Source organism: Gossypium hirsutum, chromosome A13 (genome assembly GCF_007990345.1).
Source record: "Gossypium hirsutum isolate 1008001.06 chromosome A13, Gossypium_hirsutum_v2.1, whole genome shotgun sequence".
NCBI lineage: Eukaryota > Viridiplantae > Streptophyta > Magnoliopsida > Malvales > Malvaceae > Gossypium > Gossypium hirsutum.
In genome coordinates this window covers 10449142-10462083 of record NC_053436.1, presented here as the reverse complement: position 1 = coordinate 10462083, position 12942 = coordinate 10449142, and positions in this window count along the sequence as shown.

The window sequence follows — 12942 nt, the reverse complement described above, 5'->3', positions numbered from 1 at the left end:
TGACACAAATATATATTTGTTTCAGTGGTTAAGTGTTCTGGGAAGTGTCTGCAAAGTCTTGGGTTCAAGCCTGAGCAAGTGCAAAAAAGTTTTGTTTTTTTAAGGAATAGGCACTGTCTCTAGGCTGTAGGATTTTAAATAAATATGCATAAAACTTGACAAAAAAGAGCTTGCTGGCTTAGGGGATAAGTGGCGTATTGCTAGTGTCTGAGGTCTGAGGTCTGAAGTCTGAGGTTCGAATCCCTGTTTGTGCGAATGGAGATTATTTTTGCTGCTAGCCATGGGAGGAAATTGTGTTTGATCGAAACACTAAGAGTTTGAATAAGTTTGAACAGATTTGTTGTTAGCCGAATCTGAAGAGAGGTTTATGGGGGATTTCAATTGTTTGAATTGGTGGACAGGAGGAAATTAAGGAGTAAATCGAGCAAGTTCGAATTTGAAGGAGAGTTGTGCCGTTTGTGAACTTCTACTTCCTAAGAAGGCAACTATTTCTCTCCATTTACAGTTTTGTGATTGCTTTTGGTTCTTTTCTACACTTCTTGATTGCCGAATTTTGCTGGGGGATGTTTTGGGTACTTTTCATTTTGCCCATTTCGGTTTTTTCCTTCATTTTCAATACCCTGCTGACTGATTTTGTTCTTCTCCCTCTACTCCTTTAACAACTGTTTTCCTTATTGCTATTAAGTTGAATTATGCCTTTGGTTTTACTGCTTCTCTACCTTTCTTTCTTCTCTCTTTTTGGGACTGATATTTGCTTAGAGACCATTAAAGTATTTCTCGTTTTGTTGTTTCGACTTTATTTTTCCATGCAGCCTTACTCTGCTTCGATTTTTTTCTTCCTCTACTCCTCTGACTAACATTCTTTTCTTTTTCTCTTTGGCCGAATGTCCTATTCTCCTTCTCTTTCAATTCTTTTAGTTTAACATATCCCACTTTTTTCATCTTATTATGATAGCTGAATACTCCTTTCTCCCTCTCTGTGTTTTTACTTTTGGTTTGGCAATTGTTCTCTGACAATTGGTAAATGCTTTTGAATATCCTTTTTGTTTCTCTTTATCATTATGATATTTCTTTTAATATCTCCTCTTCTCTGTCGGTTGCTGCTAGGGGTACAATTGTACCACTTTATCCCTATCACCTTCGGCTTTGGTATGGGTGTAGGCCGATTATTCTTCCCTCCTAATTTGGGCATGGCGGTTCTGGTAAGTGATTGTTCATCTAGTTTAGACTGTTCATTTGTTTGATGGTTGATAAGGGTTAGTTGGAGTGCAAGAAACCCCTAGGGCCTATTGTTTAGGGCTCTTGCAAACGGATTTAGTGAGGAAGCCATAATCAACTGATCTAATCAATAAAGAGGTAAATTTTTGGACAAGTAGTTTGGTGGAGGTTTCGTTAAGTCAAGTGGGATGTGATTAACTGAAACTTGTGATTGAATGTAGGTTGGAGTGCTCGTGCTCTAGTATTGCATTTTAGCAATTAGGTGTGTAACCACACAGTCATACTCGTAAATCTGTAAAAGCCGAAATAAGTGACTGTCGATACCACACGAGCGTGCGCTCGCTCGTGTGGTAATTCAAACGCCTAAACATGGGTGTAAGATCGTTAAGGTCGACCATGAGCGACTTCATGGTGTAAGGCTGATTTGGGCCATGTTGGGCCGAAATGGGTTGTGTGGGCCTTACGGGCTCGTGGGCCCCACATGGGTAAGCCACACAGACGTGTGAAGATTATTGGGCCACACGGGCGTGTGGGCCCACATGGGTCGTGTTATGGCCTTTGGGCCCATTTTCACTATTTGACTGTTAAGGTTGCACATGTCGCTCGAGACGACTGTGGACCTACTGTTGGGTCGGTAAGTATACCTAGACCCCTATGTGATGTATGACTAGTTGAGCATACCGTTTTTACTGTATATACATTTATATTATGTTGAATTGCATGGGGTGAGATATATGATATTGGAGGAAGTGTACTGAAAGGCTATAAGCCTATTACTGGCAGCTCTACTGCAAATACTGTTTTAGTGCCGCAATCGGTGCTACTTGGTGTGTAGGGATGGGTGGGTCGATTTTATCCCCACATGGTGTGTAGGGTTGGTACAGAGATGGTGTGTAGAGGCTGGATTGGGTAGGATGTTCTGATTGCATACTACACTGATTCTGTAATGGGATTAGGCCCCACTGATACTGTTATTGGAATGGGCTCATGCCCACACTAGGCTAAGGCCCTAACTGGAACTGAAAGGGCTTAGGCCCAAATTGTGTTTACTCTGATTGTTGGCTTATAAGGGATTACACACTGAGTTTTCATAAACTCACCATTCTGCTTATCTGTGCAGGTAATCCTTAGGTGGGTCGATGCTGCGAGAGACTCGAATGTGGCCATACAAACAACTTATGCTCTCATATTTCTCTTTTAATTTATAAGTATTTTAATTTGGGTATTTTTATACAATAAGACCTCTCTAGATTTTTATTTTTAATTTGGGGATTTATACTTGCTTTGATATAAACTGTTAGTTGTAGGAAGAAGACATGTTTTAAAAAGATAACTGTTTTTCAAAAACACCACGTCTTCTTAATATAATTTTAAGAGCTTCCGCAAGAAACAACGTTTTAAAATAAATAATGAAGTTTTAATATGATTTATTTTCAACAAACAACGTACATTTTGAAAATTAACAACAAAACTTAAAATCTTCTTTAAGATCGTACTTAAAGGATTAATAGACAATGGGTTTCTATTGAATTTACACTTTACGGAAAACACTTCAATGTGACATCGCCAGATTCAACCATAACGTCCAGGCCGGGTTTGGGGTGTTACAATAAGATTCCAAAATAAAAGATTTTGAAAACACAAAAACCGAATTAAAAGAACCCCAAACGAGCAAACCATTCTATACACACATACTTTAACCGAACGAGAAAAGCCAAAATTTTATCATAACAAGTAAAGAGGAAAGGAAAATATTTCGTTTGAAAAAAAAAGAAAAGGAAACAGCAGAGAAGAGAAAAGGAGGAATGTCAGTTTTTCTCTGGAATCCGAAAAATTTGAAAAAAATTGAATAAAACAAAATTATCCCCAATCCCCAAAATTACTCTCACTAACCCACTACTCAACCTCCTCAGAATTTCTATTTAATCGAAACTCTATCAAATAACAGAACAAAAAATAATTTAACACCCTTATTAACGCAGGGATTCAAACACAGGACCTCCAACACACCAACACCCTTACCACTCAGGCCAGCAAGTTCATTCTAATATGAACTTATAGGTAATTAAATATAAGTCCGATGACCAAGGATAGGGCTTAATTCCAAAAATAACAAAAATTGCTAAAGGTAAGGCTTGAACTTGGGACCTCACACACACACCCAGAACATTTAACCACTGAAGTAGATACACAATTATGACAAAATTATACAGAAGAAAACATAAGAAATTTGGGGCGTTACAACGAATGAAATACTTGGTTCATCAAATCCATGAACGCGGTAGGGGCATTAGTTAAACCAAACAGCATCACCAAAAATTCATAATGCCCATATCAAGTCTTAAAAGCAGTTTTCAACATATCAGACTCCTTTTTCTTCAACTAATAATACCCATATCTTAAGTCAATTTTCGAAAACACCGTCGCACCTTGAAACTGATCAAAGAAGTCATCAATTTGAGGCAAATGATACTTATTTTTAATATTTAACTTATTCAATTTCCTATAATCAATATATATCCTCATTGTACCATTATTTTTCTTTATAAGCTAAATCGGTGCGCCCTACGGGGACACTTGGTCGAATAAGCCCTTTATCAAGTAACTCTTGCAACTAAATTTTTAACTTTTTGAACTCCTTTGGTGCCATGTGATAAGGCGCAATAGACACCGGTATAGGACCAGTATAGAGCTCAATTCCAAACTCCACTTCTTGTTCTGGTAGTAAGGCAGACAACTTTTCAAGAAACATATCTGGAAAATCCCTAACAGTGCAAATATCTTGAACTCTCAACTCATTACAAACCAAATTCATCACATAGGCTAAGTAAGCCTCACAACCTTTTCCCATCATCTTTTCATTCTTCAAAGTGAAAACCATATTAGACAAAAATCATCGCCTTTTACCAACCCCAACGATTTCCAACCTATCATTATTCCTTAAAGTAATTCGTTTTGTCTCAAACTCTGCCTTAGCCTTATGCTTAGTAAACCAGTTCATACCCAAAATAACATCAAATCCATAAAATGGTAGTTCCATGAGATCAATAGAGAAAATTGTATTATAAGAGGACACCTAGATAAACCTTATTCACAGCAACACTATCTCCAACGGAGCTAATTACAGTCATACCCAAATCAATAGTCTCCATAGGAATCCCTAACTTACAAACTAATTCACTCAGACTATACAAATGTGTAGAACCAGAATCAACCAAGGAAAATAATGGAATAGATTACAAAATGAAAGTATCTGCAATAACATTAGTGAGATCTTAATCCTCAGGTTCCCTAACAGTATAAACCTAAGTTGAACCTCCAGACTCAACTTGCAACGCAAAAGTGTGAGCAACAATTTATTGTCCAACCGGTCTCCCATTACCTCTACCATGACCTCGGTCCCTAGCAGGCGCAAAAAGAGGTTCCAAACTTTGAGCCTATGAAACCTTAGCTCTATTTGGGCAATCCCTCAAAAAATTTTCTTTCAAACCACACTTAAAACAACCACCTATTAGCTTATGGCACTCTCCAAGATGTCTACGATCACAATGTGCACAAAGCGGCCATCTAAAACCACCAGTGTTAGCCATAACATTATTCTACTGTCTAGACTGATTCGATCGAGTCTCAAATCTCGCACCCTTACCAAAATTGTAATTATCTCGCCTTCTTTTGGGTGATCGTCCAGGAGCACTATCAGAAGCCCTCTTACCAGTCTTAGCCACCATAAAATGAGCTGGCTCAGCCAAAGTCTCCTCAACAGCTTTGGCCTTTTCCGCAAGCTCACCAAACAACTTAGCATTTTGGGCCACCAAGTAAACCCAAATCTCTTGATTAAGCCCAAAATGGAACCTTTTACAATGATCCTTCTCAGTCAATACCATCTCAGGTGCATATTGACTGAGGCGTATAAACTCTGCCTCATAGTTAGCTACAGACACAAGGTCTAAAAATTCCCACTTATGAGCTTCCATATACTGCTCACCCATGAACTTCTTCTTAAAAACCTCAAGAAAGTAATCCCAAGTTAGGCAATCGGTAGTTGTACCTCTCTTGACAGTATTCCACCAACGATAAGCTTCACCATTGAGTAAGGACACTATGCAACCTAATTTCTCCTCGTTAGAACAGGACATCTACTCGAGGATCCTTTCAACTTCTTCCAATCAGTACTTAGCTATGGCCAGATCAATCCTTTTAACTCTAGAAAATGCTTTACCGCCTAACGCTTGAAGATGTTCAAGCGGCAACTTAAGATTCACAGGTGCAGGATTGGTAGGTGCAGCAGTAGGGTTAGCACCACCAATCTGCTGAAACACTCTAATTATCACTTTAATCAGAGGGCCTACACCCTCATCAGGTATGTTCATTCTACGTGGCAGCATAGGAGGTGTAGAGGATATACCATCCTCTTGAGCACTAGCTCTCGCATTCACAAGTCTATGAGGAATATCTAATTATCTAGCATACACACATAAGCAAATAAATGTTGTGAGTGGCAGGGAAATGATCCGAGTCTCGTTCCTGTAAGAAATTTTTGGAATTAAAGGCAATGTGTTCTCATTCGTACCCCACATGCATCACAAACAAGAGATATCTCATGCAATTTAAGCTATCAAAACAACTTAATCACTTAGGTTGTGAAACCCCAATCAAGACATTAATAACAATCATGTAGGTCCGAGTGTTATTGAACCTGCCTCTAATACCACCAAATGTAACATGCTATACTTGGCCCGGTCGTCGAGCACCACCGTCTCGCATCATGTTTATCTCAAATCGTCACGTTATTACGCATTAATCTTTTCTTTTATTTACTAACATAACATTCACATGAATTGCAAGTCATACATTTTCTTTTTATCAATAAAACATGTCAAGCATTCATTAAATAAACATAAAATAAGTACTAAACTTGCATTTAGACCACTTGGCTAAATTTCCCAAAATTGTTACGTAGGTATTAATACTGAAGAGGAGGTATCGATAATTCTCTCAAGTGGTATCGATACTACTTGGAAAATCGATACCAAACTAGCTTAATGTAACTCTCATATCCCGACTCCATTGCCGGATTAGGGATCGGAGTGGTATAGAACTGGACAAAATAATTTATCTTAATTCCATAATAAGTATTCAATTAATTTATAAACATATATCATAGCATAGAATAATTATGCACATGGGCCTTTGTTCAAGTTTACAAGGCTGTAAAATTACATTAGAAACAATCAGGGATCAAATTGAGACAAATTAGAAATTTTTGAGAAAAACATAAAAATTTGAGATGCAGGGGTTACACGGCCATGTGTCCAGGTCGTGTGACATAGCCCAGACCATGTGGGCATTTGAAGTTGGGACACAGGGTCGTGTCCCAGCTCGTGTCTTTACCTGTGTATATTATTGACTTAGATCACACGGCCATGTCGTAGGCCTTACACTGTACTTTAATTCTTTGTTTGTCACAGGTGAATCAGTTTCCTTGTAAGCACCACATTCTCCCCTTTGTCTCCTCCTTGTTGATTCCCTATATCAATAGTTTTTTTATAGAATATATTATTATAGGATTTGAAATGCATGCATGTAACACCCTTAACCCGTACCAGATGATCGGTATAAATGAGAGATGTCAACGAAGCATGTGCAAGTAAGTAATTTTGGTTTTTTTAAGAATTAAAAGTTTAAAATATTTTTAAAAACTAATTAAATATTTTTATAAAAATTTAAAATTTTAAAAATAATTTAAAATTGTTTAGAATTTATTCAGATTTGATCGGAGGTGATTGGAACCTAAAACGGGTCCCGAAAGGTCAAAACAACTTGAAATAGTGCAGGGAGGTAATAGTGGCGCAACATTGCGACAAAGAACTTATGACATTGTGGCGTGACTAATTTGATGAGGTTGCGATGAGGAGAAATACAAAGTCATGATGTTGCAACTTCATAGTCGCAATGTGATTCACTAAGTTCATCCAAAAACACTTCAAGTGTTTTTACAAGGTCCTTTTATTCATGGTATTCATATAACATGATTAAAAAACCTCTCAAATATATACAAAAACTATTATAAAACACTTTAAAATTAAAAATAGTACACTCGAAAGTAAATTAACCAGGCATACCCTTGATTAATCAAAAGAAGAATAGTATAGTGATATACCAAGAAGAGTTTCCAAGTTCAAATTTGAATAACATTCAACATAGATACCAAATAATATGAAATTAAGATATTTAAATGTAGACACCCTAGTACATGCCATAAACTAAATATGCAACTTTCATGCTCTTGGAGGTCTCAATGACAGTTTGATGTCCCAAATTTAGCTTGGCTTTATGAATCTATGAATCTACAATCTATGCGCAAAAACAACAACGTGTAAGCATAATTGCTTAGTAAGTTAAATAGAAATTACCATACTTATCTTACCTCATTGAATGAGTTAGCTAAGTTAATAGTTACCCATTGGACAAAGGTAAACATAATATGAAACAAGAAACATTAATATAGTTTTTGAAAATATAAGTGACAAATAACGTCATATAAGCACAATTCATAAGGAAATAGATAACAACAATCATCATATAAATAAGAGTGTTAAGGATATTTTAATTCCATTCAATTAATACCTCATGATTTTATTCTCTTCTTCATGATTACAAGTGTACATTCTTGAATTCACTGTAACAACCCTAACTTGTATCTGTCACCAAAATAGGGTTACAAGAATGCTACAGCAAGTTAACAAAAATAAACAGGTAGAATCATAATCATTTCAATATAATTTCTCAAAATACCACAATGTAATGAAATTGCAATAATAACTTACATTTAAGAGGCTTTAATCGAGTTTAAAGGACTAAAGAAATAATCTTAAAACCCTTAGGGACTAATTTGAAACAAATCAGGAAATTTTAGGAAGAATATGAAAAATTTTAAAAATAGGGGACACACGGTCGTGTGACATAACCCAGGCCGTATGAATATTCAAAGTTGGGACACACGGCCGTGTCCTAGCCCGTGTCTCAAATCATGTAACTCACTGACTTAATACACATGGCCGTGTTATAGATCGTGTGCCAAACCATATGACTCACTGACTTGATACACACGGCCGTGTCTCAGACCGTGTACGGTACATGGTCGTATGGCAGCCCGTGTGTGCCAAAATGAACCTTAAAACTCAAGTTTACCATTTCCAGATTTTTTAGACACTAAGCATTCCAAACTCCAGCCCTTAAACCTATTCAAATTACCATTAAACCTACTCAAATCATGCCAAATCAACCATTTTAAGTGCCTAACCAATGTACCCTCATTGGTACCACAATTATACATACATGTACAATGATATAAATCATCAAGCATTCAACTATTCAAACATACATACTTATCCTATTTGAGCCAATTATCCAACCTCCTAATTTACCAAGTTAAAATCAAACATATATCAATAGTTATTCTTAGCTAAGCTTACCAAAATCAAACAACAAACTACATTTAACAAACTTATGTTCATCACCACACTTAGCAACCATATAATACCTTCATATTATGAAACAAACATAAATCCAAAGATCAACTAGGCACATGATTATATAAACAAATATCAAACGAGGTCTTTGACGTAACAACCTATTACATGCCATATAATCCAAAATAAACATTCAAAAACTACCGAAATCGGATCGGTAGTGTGACTCGAGTGCTGATCCGGTCTTCCATCCCATAAAAAGATATCTACAAGAAAATACAAATCACACAAGTAAGCTTATTGAAGCTTAGTAAGTTCGACGGACAGAAACAATGAATCTTATCGAAATAAATATAACAATTTAACCAAATACTATTCCACAACTAATGTTTCCTGTTATCCACAATTTCAAACTAGTGAATTTCATAGCTCAATTCAATTCTCAAATAATAATTTCTGGAAAGTATACATGTCCAGAATGAAATCACTTCAAGATATCAAGTACATGTCATGCCATTCAAAGTTATTAAACAAGTTATATAACAATAATTTACGACATGATGAACGACTTATGGATACAAGTACACAAGTAGTCCAACAGAAACACGCCAAATGCTCATAAAATATAATCCAACCAATACCACGCCAAACACTCATGAAAGCTAATCTAACCGATAACACACCTCGACATTAAGTGCCTAGCCCATAGGCTATACATCTGCCCCCATAACACGCCAGAATATGATAGTATAACACGAAGGTTCGCAACAAATGCAGAACCTCGGTATGCTAGGGAAAAATATATAAAGCACGCCACATCAATCTCCACTCCAACCCCACATAACACACCACCATTTATTTGTACTCTATCTCGCGTTCATCTGGCCCAAGTACCGAAATTCAGTAACATTTTCCAAACAACTTTACATTATCAATAGAACAAATAATATCCACTATTTCATATCATATCACCATACAATTCATATAGATATTAAATTACAAACCAAGCAAACTTACCTGGACTGAATATTAATAGTTGTAGAAGTTTAGGGACTATTCCATAATTTTCCCTTTTCCACGTAATCAATATGGTCTTGAACTAAAAAGTAAAATTTCTCAATTATTAGCTTAAAATTCATATTCCAAATTATTCTACAATTTATACCCTTTTATTTTTAAAATTTATAAAATTTCCCCTAAATTTTACAACTTTTGCAATTTAGTCCCTTAACCTAAAAATCATAAAATTAACCATTTTCAATGAATCAACTTATAGCCGAATGTTCAAGGTTTCTAAAAAGTCCACAATACACCTCTTATTTACCAATTAACCATGTGATTTTAACATTTTAATCCTTAAATCAGAAGCTAATAAAAATTACTTCACGAAACAACCAAATACCACAATCAAAGATTTAAACACATAATTATCATAAAAACAACCAAGATTCATCAATGGAAACTTTTAAAATTTTTAAAAGATTCAAAAACGGAGGTACGAGTTAACTAGACCTAGTTGTAATGATCTCAAAAACATAAAATTCATTAAAAACGGGGCTAAAAAACTTACTCATGAAAAGGAGTGAGCTAACTGAACCCCAAGTTTATCCTTTCATGGTGTTTTCGACAAAACCATGGGAAAATGAAGATGATGGTGAAATTTTGTTTTAATTATGCTTTGTCTAATTTTGATTTAATTACAAAATTACCGTTCACTATCTATTATAAGGGTTTAATGCTTCATTGGCCCTCCCACATTTATTATTTAAGCTATTAAATCATCTAAATGCAATAATTACTAAGTTTTGCACCTTTTACAATTTAGTCATTTTTCTTTAATTAGCTATCTAAACGTTAAAATTTCTTAACCAAATATTAAAACGACTCTAATGGCTCAACAAATGTTCTATAAATAATATTTACAGGCTGACACAATAGAAATTTATGGTTCCGAAACCACTGTTTCGTCACCATTGAAAAACGGGCTGTTACATTCACTTATCCTTCTGGGCCTTTTGTAACCTTAGTAAAACGAGATTTGAGCACTCGAGAATTCCATCCCACACAATTATGTATGTATATAATCATTGCACAAATGTACATTCCAACCTACACAACCAAGGTTCTCAAAAAGAACATTCCTTTGGCCAATATTGAATGTCAAGCCAAGGTAACAACACCAATCTCCAAGTCTCTATATAACTCTTACGTGCGCTAATAATCCTTATTGCCATGCCAACCGTGTCCTAAACCTACCAAGTTTACAAGGGCATTACTCAATCAACATATTAGTGTAATGTTTCAAGAGCTTTAGAAGTCTCTAAATATATTAAAAACATGTTCAAACCATTAAATCTCATACCATTAATTCAACAAAGAACACCTTTAACTTTCACCATTCTTATCTTATCATTTACATTACACAAATTTCATATATCATCATCAATCACATATGTAATCACATTTCCATATATACACATCTACCTACATTTATGTTTCATGTTTAAATCCATATTTCCATTAATCAATAACCATTCAAGTAACCTTCTACTAAGTCACCCACACACAAGTTTCACATAATTCTTAATTTATCTTTTAATTCATTAATTAACATATTATTAAGTTAAATAACTCCTATAACAAAGTAATTATGATAAGTCCCATAAGAACTTATCCAAAATCAACAAAATGATGGAAAGCTTACCACTTTCCACTTCAATCAACAATCTTTTCCTTACCTTTGTTGAGAGCTTCTTTCTCTAATAAATTTTTATCACAAAATAAATAAGCATGTTGTAAGCACCATGGGCGGAGCCACATGCATAGACCCCATTAAGAAAAAGTAAAAGGGAATTTCACTCATAAATTTTTTTAGAAAATTTATATAATTAATGAATTGACCTTGTAAAAAATTTCAAATTATTCACCAAAATTTTTGAAAGAAAATTATTTTATAAAAAAATATTTTATATAAAAATAAATGAATATCTGTCTCCACTAAAATTTCAAAAATCCCTAATATTTTTATTTTCTTTTAACACAAATTACTTTTCTCTCAAAGTTCTCTTTTTCTCTCACACAAACTCTCTAGTATTTTTACAAGAAAGGTGATCAATCTTTGAATACTTCAAGTGGGTCTTTGTAACAATTCTTCTTTTCTTTTCAAGCTTTATTGAGTAACCTCTAGAAGATCAAAGTTTTAACTTTTCTTGTTATAGATTAAGATTTTTGTGCAAGATTTATCTTTTTATTGATTGAATGATTTTGGGATATTGATTTTGTTTGAGATTCCTAACATCTTGACTATGTAATGATTTTTTAGAGGCTAACTAATACAAATCTATGAAGAAATTAGGATTTATTGTATTTATAACCTTGAATTTTTTGAATATTGATTAGAAATGTAGCATTTTTATTTAGAAATTGTTATTACTAGTGTGATTATTGTGAATCTTATGTTTGAAAATTGATATATTGCATCTTGTGTTTAAATTTTGATATATTACATTCTCATGACACCAAAAAATACTTAAGTGATTTTTATTTATGTGAAAGAAAATTTCTAGTTGAAATGTTGGCTTCATAAAAACTTTTGTGCTTAAAGCTTAATTTTTTTTTAAAAGTCTACTAGTGAAATAGAAAAAGAACAACAACAATAAGGGTGAATAACCAAAGTGAAATACAAATCAACATATAAAAAAAGAAAAATCAAAAGAGTTAAGTTTAGCCTTTAAAGCATTTTGGCTATTCAAGAATTGAGAACTAAGATTACAACATTTGAATGATAGAGATAATATAATAACATATTAGTAAAAAAATACTTTGTAAACCTCATAATCATTACTTTCCCCCAAAAAATGTTGGGAGAGTGGATCTAAAATTTTCAACTTCTTAGTATACTTATATCTACCTATATTATGTATTACTTTATCAATGATTAATATTGTACATTAATTTATATAATTTTTATATATATTTTTTTTCAAAATTTGACTGTACAATTTAATTTTTTTTACTTCGCCCTTGGTGAAAATTCATAAACAATTCATAATGACAACATTAAATAGCTATTCAAATAACTCAATTAATATAACGAATCTCATAAATATGAGATGGAGTATCAAAATGATGTAAAATCACAAATATTCACCTTAATTTTCAGATTCTTGTACGAACCCATTTATGTTTTAGGAAAGCTCAAAAACTCGTGATGAAAATGATGATTAAATGAAGAAAAAGTGTAGAGATTTAG